The sequence below is a fragment of the Pararge aegeria genome, chromosome 23, assembly GCF_905163445.1.
Source record: "Pararge aegeria chromosome 23, ilParAegt1.1, whole genome shotgun sequence".
Classification (NCBI taxonomy): Eukaryota; Metazoa; Arthropoda; class Insecta; order Lepidoptera; family Nymphalidae; genus Pararge; species Pararge aegeria.
This window is the reverse complement of record NC_053202.1, coordinates 7,264,198-7,273,730: the sequence shown is the minus strand read 5'-3', so window position 1 is coordinate 7,273,730 and position 9,533 is coordinate 7,264,198.

The following is a 9,533-nucleotide window of genomic DNA, read 5'->3' as shown; positions in this document are numbered from 1 at the left end:
TAAACGCAATACCTACTCCTACAAGTTTGAAATAGTTTAGGTGCCATGTTACACCATACGTTCTCATAACTGGCACATGTTGTAAATTGGCTAAATTGTAAAATATTGTTGTAAGCGAGACGAATTATTAAAACGAGCGATGCGCTGTTGTGTTAATTAGTAAATGTGAATTTAACATCAAGCCCGCTGGAAATACGACCTTTAGAAATGTATTTATTTTTATTTCAATAAAAACCTACATTTTTTAAATAAATAAATATAAATAAATAAATATACTACGTCAACACACACATCGCCATCTAGCCCCAAAGTAAGCGTAGCTTGTGTTATGGGTACCAAGATAGCTGATGAATATTTTTATGAATATGATACACATAAATACTTACAATATACAGATAAACACCCAGACACTGAAAAACAATCATGTTCATCACACAAACATTTTCCAGTTGTGGGAATCGAACCCACGGCCTAGGACTCATTAAGCAGGGTCGCTGCCCACTGCGCCAGTCGGCCGTCAAATATACTACGACAATACACATATCGCTATATGGCCCCAAAGTAAGCGTAGCTTGTGTTATGGGTAAAAAGAAAACTGATGAATATTTTAATGAATGATATACATAAATACTTATAATATAAATATAAACACAAAAACACAGACAGATACGGAAAAACATTCGTGTTCATCACACAAACATTTTCGGAATCGAACCCATGGCCTTGGACTCAGAAAGCAGGGCTGCTGCCTACTGCGCCAATCGGCCATCAAAACATAATACACCTATTACGGCGTAACAAAAACTCAATCAGGTTTATCCATACATCGGTATTCATCGTTCAGCGCTCGGAATTATGAGTAGGTAAGTATTTTTAAAGCTACATGCAAAATATGATGGGGGAGTGAGGGTAGTCTTTAAAACAATGATTGCGTTGCAAATAGTAGTACTATTCATAAAACTAGCTCCGCATCGCACTTCATCGTTAGAATAAACCTTACACATATATATACAACACACACCATGATAATATTTTTAAGATAATAGGATATTATTGTTCTTTTGGAAGCAGATTCTGCCCGTGACATCCAACTTAAATCTCTTACCTACGCAGTCCCGTCGTAACCACGATCCATGCAATTGGGTCGAAATATCGACAAATCCAAAAATAGTATCGTTGAACTATATTTAAGAAATATTGACCACCAAAATCTTTGTTTAAAATCTTTATTTACACAGGCTGTTTCGGCTATATATTATTATATTTTTTAGTTTGAAAGAAAAATGTCTTAAGCTTCCCCTTTATGTTTTTAGTGTGGATTTTCAGCTTTAGTTTGTAAGGCAAGCTGTTCAGCAAAGTCGGCACTAGAGAATCCAGGGTCTGCCGTACAGAAGGGTGGGAAGGTGACTGAAAGTGCCGTCACTGGCATACGCCGGGTGTTCGACAAGATTAGGAAGAAGCTTTTTGCTGAGTTTTGAGAAAGTATTTTATGGCTATATTCTGCAGCCAAGCAGCATTCTTTTCTTTCGGTCTGAAAGATATGGTTGCCGGTGAAATTCTTCTTTCTTGCATGCCCTGCGAAGTGTTTATCTGTTATACTGACCATTTGAAGGCTATCTGCACCGTCCGTCTATGTGTAATAGTGTAGCATTTTGTATCATCAGCTCTACATGATCAGTACCAGGTACTGGTTGTAGTAATCCAGATGAACAACCGGTCCTATATTTTTGAGAATCGTGTTGGGCGGAGACTGACCATCGTGGTCAAAATCGGTCACGGAAACTGTGGGTGAAACTGTGAAGCAGATTTTATTGAGTGTGCTGAGAAGGAGTCCGTAGTTGCTTTGTACTTTGTACGAGTAAATAAATAAATAAAACCCTTATTAACCACAACCTTTTCGGCATACGTAAATTTGATCATGTGTCTCAGTATCGTGCTCAATTAAAGTGGCTACCAATTTCTCGTAGAAACTTACACGCTCTTTCTCTCCTTTACTCCATTGTATATTATCCGCAAATGCCGCCATATTTAAAAGAGCCTTACCCTAGCCTAGCCTAGCCTACCTTTCTTGGTAGCAATGTTCACTTAAATCTGCGAGCTAATAATGACAGCTTGTTACACGTTCCTACTAGTCGTTCATTGGCGTATAAATCAAGTAAATCATTAAATATCTTTAAATCGCGGTTAAAAGACTATTTCCTGTCTAGTATGTAGCAAAATATCTATGTATTTTATGTGTATGTTTAAATAGTAATATGTATTTAAGTTTATATATTGTCATTTATATACATATTTAAAAATATATATGTTTTTACTATATTTATCTAGTATTAGTATGTATTGTACATGTAATGTTTATAATTAGCACAATATAGGTATTGCACTATCCCGTTTTCTCATATCCGAGTTTTCGCGTCAAAGCGTAACAAACAAACTTACATTCACATTTATAATATTACTAGCTGTTGCCCGCTACTTTGCGTTTGTTTTTGTTTTTAGAAAGACATGTGGCATTCAATTTAGGTGTAATTCTACTGAAATTTTTAAGTTGTGTATTCTTATATAAGAAAATTAAGTAAGTAATTATTTAAATCGGTTATCTTTCGACGGCGTTATGTCGCCCCCTCTCCCAGAAGAACTGAGCTTAATTTCGGTATAAAAAGCATTCTATATTACTTCTAATACCTTCAGGAATATGTGTACATAAGTTTCATGATAGTTAGTAGGGATAGGGATTTGTTATCATTATTATCATATCAACCCATCACCGGCATATTACAGGGCACGGGTCTCCTCCCACAACTAGAAGGGGTTAAGGCCATGGTCCACTACGCTTGCCCAGTGCGGTGAACTCGACACACCTTTGAGAATATTATAGAGAACGGTCAGGTATGCAGGTTTCCTCACGATGTTTTCCTTGACCGTTGAAGCGAGTGATGAATTTCTTTAAACATACATAACTTAAAAAAGTCAAAGGTCCGTGCTGGGATTCGAACTCGGTCCCGGGCTATCACCGCGTCTGTTTATTATTTCTAAATTGTTATGGTGAAAATAAAAGTCTGCTTTGTACAAGAGCTATCGGAGAAAGTGTTTAAAAGAATGAATGTAAGTTCAGGCAGACCAAGCAATTTTGTTGCAATGTTTTGTTCCGGTCTGAAGAGCGTGGTTTCCGGTGTAACTATAGGCCCATGAGGCTTAACACCTACGCCTCAAATTGAAAATTGGAAGTATTTTGACGGCCGATTGGCGCAGTTTGCTGCAATCCTGCTTTCTGAGTCCAAGGCCGTGGGTTCGATTCCCACAACTGGAAAATGTTCGTGTGATGAGCTTGAATGTTTTTCAGTGTCTGGGTGTTTATATGTAAGTATATTCTAAGTATTTATGTATATTATTTATAAAAATATTCAACAGTCACCTTAGTACCCATAACACAAGATACGCTTACTTTGGGGATAGATGGCGATGTGTGCATTGTCGTAATATATTAATTAATTTATTATTTATTATTTATCCACTTATCCAGATGGGCCACTTCCTTGGTTGATTAGGTGAATAGGCTATAATATAAATTTATTCCACTACAAATGAGCAGTCTAGCGGGCTAATGGGTTTTTACGCGTACCGGAACGTTAAAACGATTAGCTGCATGTCTTTGTCGGTAGGGTAACTAGTCACAGCTGAAGCCTCCTACCAGACCAGACTAGAGAAAACCTGGGGCCTCCCACTTAAAACCTCTGCGCTAGGGAGGTCGTCAAAGTAAAGCGTACGTAAACATAGTTATGAAGAAATTTGGCTTAAACTTTATGCTATAAGTATAGTAAGTATAGTAAGCGTTATGAAACAGTGGTTCCAAATACCAGTCAGTAATACGTTATTTTTGTAGCAATGTTTTTATGTTACCAGATAATGAGGCAGAAAAAATAAATTTCCGGAAAAAAGGCGCCTAGACTTAACGAACATTTGGTCGAGTTCCCATTCTTGCCGTTGTTGGCCGGAAACCGAATGCCGGAAGTGCGTTTTCACGCCTAAGAAATCTGTTACAAAAATCAGTACAGTTATTTTCAAAACCAAGAAGATCGAACCTTTTCCCGGAGCAGTTTCTGAAGAAGGATTTATCAGCGATGTAATTGTACTGTAAACATTTCCGTCGTTGTTTTATTTTGACTGCAATCTCACTTGGTGGTAAGTGATGATGCTATCTAAAATGGTAACGGGCGAAATCTGTTAGGGGTAGGTATGGTAGATTTATTAAACCCATACCCCTAATTGGTTTCTCCAGGACATTGTACCGCAACATTAAATATGATAGCGGTACTTTTGCGGTAGTGTGGTAGATAACTCAGAAATTATAAATTCAAAATTGCCTTTCAGGGGACCGAACCTGGGACCTCCCGGCTTCTTCAATACCGTCTATTTATATTAGAATATAACTGATACTGACTGTAGCTGAGTATGAACTGTGTAAATAAACTTAACCGTATGACCTCTATTACGATATCTACTGTCTACTATAAATGTACTACTAAAAATGTTTCGACCAAAAATTGTGAAAAATGTTTTTTTTCTATAACATTTATTTAGTCGGTATTTTCAGTAGTTTAGTCGGTTAAATGTTCTTTGTATAATATCTTCTCTTTTTTTTAACTCTGTTGAAAAGCAAGATACATTTTATTAAATTTTAACGCAAGTTACAAAAATAACTTACGGGTTTCATCTGTATAAGAAGTACCTTAGCGTGGGGTACCAGGAACCCAGCAATTCTATAGAGGCCGAAATTAGAAATCCTGTACAACCTACTTGGAAGAATAAATTCTCAGCTCCTTGAATTTTTCTTTGTATTTTCATTTACCCGGGCCTCATAGAAACTCTACTGGGGTATAATTTAGTATTATGTCTATCGTTAGGTTTACAAAAGATAAAGTTTTATAAGTGAAGTAATAAGCGATGATAAGAAAAATCAAAGGCGAATGTCGGAATAGCAAATTTCAGACTCAAAACCAAGATGAGAGAAAAAAATTGCTAATTTTACGTTACTAAAGTGTGTTAATATTACAATCCAACGTCATCTTTTACAGCCTATTTATTTACTATTAGAATCTCTCTCTTCTATAACAGAGGGATTTCTTTTTTAAACCACTACAATTTAGCAGTCTAAGAGGGTAGCGGGCTATGGGTTTTCACGCGTACCGGAACGTTAAATCGATTAGCTGCATGTCTATGTCGTTAGGGTGGTAACAAGTGACGGCCGAAGCCTCCTACCAGACCAGACTAGAGAAAATTCTGATATCATAAATTTCCAAATTGCCCCTGTGTAGGATTGAACCTGGGGCCTCCCACTTAAAACCACTGCGCCAGGGAGGTCATCAAAGCAAAGCTTATGTAAACATTGTTATGTGGAAATTTCGCTTAAACTTTAGTGATATTAATTCGTACGCGAAGTCAGAGCAAAATATAGTAATAAATAAAATGAAAAAGACAAATTCTACTCCCGTCGAGGGAATTAAAAGAGAATAATTAGAAATATCTTCGCTTTCGAGGACCGAAAACACCTATTAACACTAAAAGCCTTCGCAGACACGGCTTTTAAACGCTGCAAATTAAATTAACGCTCATTGAGAGTATACTCTTACATCTACTTTCATTTCTCAAACGAAATTTCAAAATAAAATAAGCGTCTGTATGTACCTTCGCGTGCCCTTACTTTTTTTTTAATTGACTTTCAAACCAGTTTCTGAATTCAGTTCGTTTTATTATTGCAATCTTTGGTGCTAATCGGCAAACTCAAAAATGAAACTTAATCCTTAATCTTTAAAGTCAAAGTCAAAGTCAAAAATATCTTTATTCTAGTAGGCCTAAAGGTGGCACTTTTGAGAATTACACAGAAGTGAGATGATGGCGAAAACCATATTCGTAAACTTAAAACTAAAGCTACGAGGGTTCCAGACGCGTCGCATTTGAATTTGAATTTGAATTTTGAAGCAACCTAGTTTTACACCCAAGCTTTTTTATCGATTACGTAGTCCTTAGTGGCCTGCTGCATAGAGGCATATAAAAAGCCTACCCTTAAGTATTTATAACTCGTACTGGAGATTTTCTTCATTTTGACTCGCATACCCTGTGCATACCCTCTATGCACGCCACTGGTAGTCCTTTATACTATAATAGGACTTTTCTTTAAGCTTACGTTTAAAACAAACTTTGAACTTTTTAAGAGACTTCTCGAAGATGCGAATGCTTAGTTTATTGTAGAATTGTATGCAATTTCCCCGCCGCTAAGCCGCTAAGCAGCATTTTTGCAATGCTGTGTTCAAGTCTGAAGGACGCGTGTGCTGGTGTCATTACATGGGGTAATGTTATATGCTATTTATAAATAATGACCACGGCTTAAATTGCTCTACGGGCTAAGGAACCTGGATTCATAGTTTGGCCGGCCGATTATCACGGTGGACAGCGGCCCTGTTCTCTGAGTCCAAGGCCGTGGGTTCGATTCCCACAATTGGAAAATGTATGTGCGATGAACAAGTATGTTTCCAGTGTCTGGGTGTTTATATGTATACTGTAAGTATTCATGTATATCTATATATATATATATATATATATATATATATATATATATATATATATAAATGTTATGTTGCTGACATATGTAATGTAAAATATGCCACAGCGTAGCGTGGCAGGGTACAACTTGTTATTCATAATAATATTCATCAGTCATCTTAGTACCCATAAAACAAGCTAGGTACGCTTACTTTTGGGCTAGATGGCGATGTATGTAATGTTGTAGTATATTTATTTATTTATTTATTTCTAACCGCTAGACCAAAGAAACTATTTAGTAAAAAATAAATACACAATGTCATTTAAAATTATTAGAAGAGCAACCTGGTTAGACTTAAGAGCAATTTCTTAGATTTAGAAATGTTTTTATGAGCGTACATTAAATTTTCAAATATGTACTGACTATACTCTATACTCTCATTATTTTAATGTGGAATGAACCCTTCCCATTCACGTGTCCTGTAGTGATGGATTGGTGATGAGTGATATCTTTAAAGGTTGACTTTTACGCGGACGAAGTCGCGAGGGACTTTTCTTATTGAGGAAAATAAATAATTATTTATCCGAATTGTAAACTAGGATATATGTAGTTTAAAAAATTGGAAACCTTTTTTGATTGCTTAGTGAAAGTAACAGTAGTTTAATAAAGTGACGGTTTTTAGTCTTTGCCGCTCCAGGCCCCAGGCCCAGAGCGTTTGGAATATTAAGGTATTCTGAAATATTTCTGTTTTTAGGAGCGTACATTAAATTTTCAAATATTTACTGACTATATACTCTCATTATTTTAATGTGGAATGAACCCTTCCCATTCACGTGCCCTGTAGTGATGGGTTGGTGATGATGATGATGATGATGATGACTAACTGAGTTTTATAGTGACGTAAGAGCCATTTTACGAGAAAGTATATTGTGCTGTATAAAAGTTCTTTATTAGCAATAACATTTCGGAATGGATCAGTGCAATAGGCAGTCTCAAGATAATGGACACATTATACGTGAGTTGGCATCATTATACCCTGTTGTTATTTTTTACGTTAAGTGCCTTCTTATAACGATATTATAAATATCTCTATTTTTAAGCATTCTTTGCATTTTTGAAAATACAAAATCGACTGTTACTTTTATCTTTACTAGCTGACCGATGCAACTTCGTCTGCACCAAATCGATTATTACCGTAAAACACGAATAAAATTACATTTTCTAAAAATGAATCTAAAAATGGTAGCTAGATCGATTTATCGCCCCCGAAACCCCATGTATACTAAATTTCATGAAATTCGTTGAAGCCGATTCCGATATTCCAATTATATATATATAAGAATTGCTCGTGTAAAAATATAATATACTTGTGTATGTCACTGAAATCCTCTTAAACGGCTGGATCGATTTGAATGAACTTTTTTGTATGCGTTTGGGTGGCACCCTGGATGGTTTAGATTCACAAATCAGCCCGACAGATGGCGCTGCAGTCAGTATCTAGGTTATTTATCTATACTGCAACTGAACGGCTGATTTATTCAGGAATGAAAAAAAAAAAACAGTGTTGGATAGCCCACCTATCGAAAAAGGCTATAGAGTATATATCATCACGATAAGATTAATAGGAACACATAAAAAATTGGGTTTTTTTCCCTTTTGAGAGCTCACGCTACGTGCGCTACGTAAACTGTTAAAGTTTCGATATGATCACGACAGCGACATATAAGAAGCGACAGATGTAAAGTACTTGACATGTGTTTTTTGTATAAAATAATACACAATAAAATATAAAGTGCAGTAATGAATGCAAGTGAGTGCAGTAATTTACTTGGACGGATCTATCTTTCTGTCCTAAGTAGACATCCCCGTTATTGTACAACTCCAACACGAAAAACTACTATTTGTTTTCTTTTTAGTTTTCCTAATCCTAAGGTTGCCTGGCAGAGATCGCTACTTAGCGATAAGGCCGCCTTTTGTATCCTGCTTCCTTCTTCATGTGTTTGTTCTTTTTTTGACGTGACAACGTCTTATAAATTGGTTTGCCGGGTGACACTTCAAGAAACTGCGTTACGCTCCGCTCACGTTATGCGCTCACAATGAGAGCGAGTGAGAGGCACGCGTCCCTTCCACTCGGGCATGGTTAGCCCGCCTAAGAGCGAGAGAGACAGACATAAAAAGTGAAAGGCACGCGTCCCTTTGTAGTAAACGCTGTTTCATTGTACGCAAATGTATTGCAAGTTATTGTATGTATATTTGTATATAAATACGTATGTATGTGTAAAGGTAAAAATAAAATTTTGTTAATATGAAATTCAGTGCGAGATTCTTTGTATAAATTAATGTTTTAAATATAATTCTTTGTATAAATAAATGTTTTAAATTGTTACTATTATTTCATCCTTCTTCCTACTATACAAATGAATATTCACATTAAAATTATTTTACCACTCAAAGTCGTTGTCACGTAAAACTTTCGCCCGTATACCGACTTTACAGGCAACCAATTTTTATTTTTTGTCTCGTTTTTCTGAGTGGTGTACAAATAAAGAGTAAAAAAAAAAAACCTTTCATATACCTTTCGCTAGGACGCATCTTGGAAAACAAGCACGATTATTACCTGGCATCGACATATTTTATAACTCTTACCCGGTATTTAAAAAAAAGCTTGTCGCTTACCTATCGATGAGCCCTCCCTTAAGATAGATATTACATACAGAAAACCTATTCCTATATTTATGAATATTTTTATTTTTGTTTACATGTCATTATTATTATTAAATTTTGTGAATGTCATGGTCACTTGTTATAGATGTACATATACCAACCAACCAACCAACCAACCAACCAACTTGCTCAACAAGGCGCCGCTGACGCGCGCGATTCGCACCCTAAACGACATAGCTGAGAGAACGGATCTGTTTTGTTGTACTCTGACTGAACTCACAAAGGTTGCTTTGTGGTGCATTTGCTACTCTGGTAAAGTTTAGTGTGT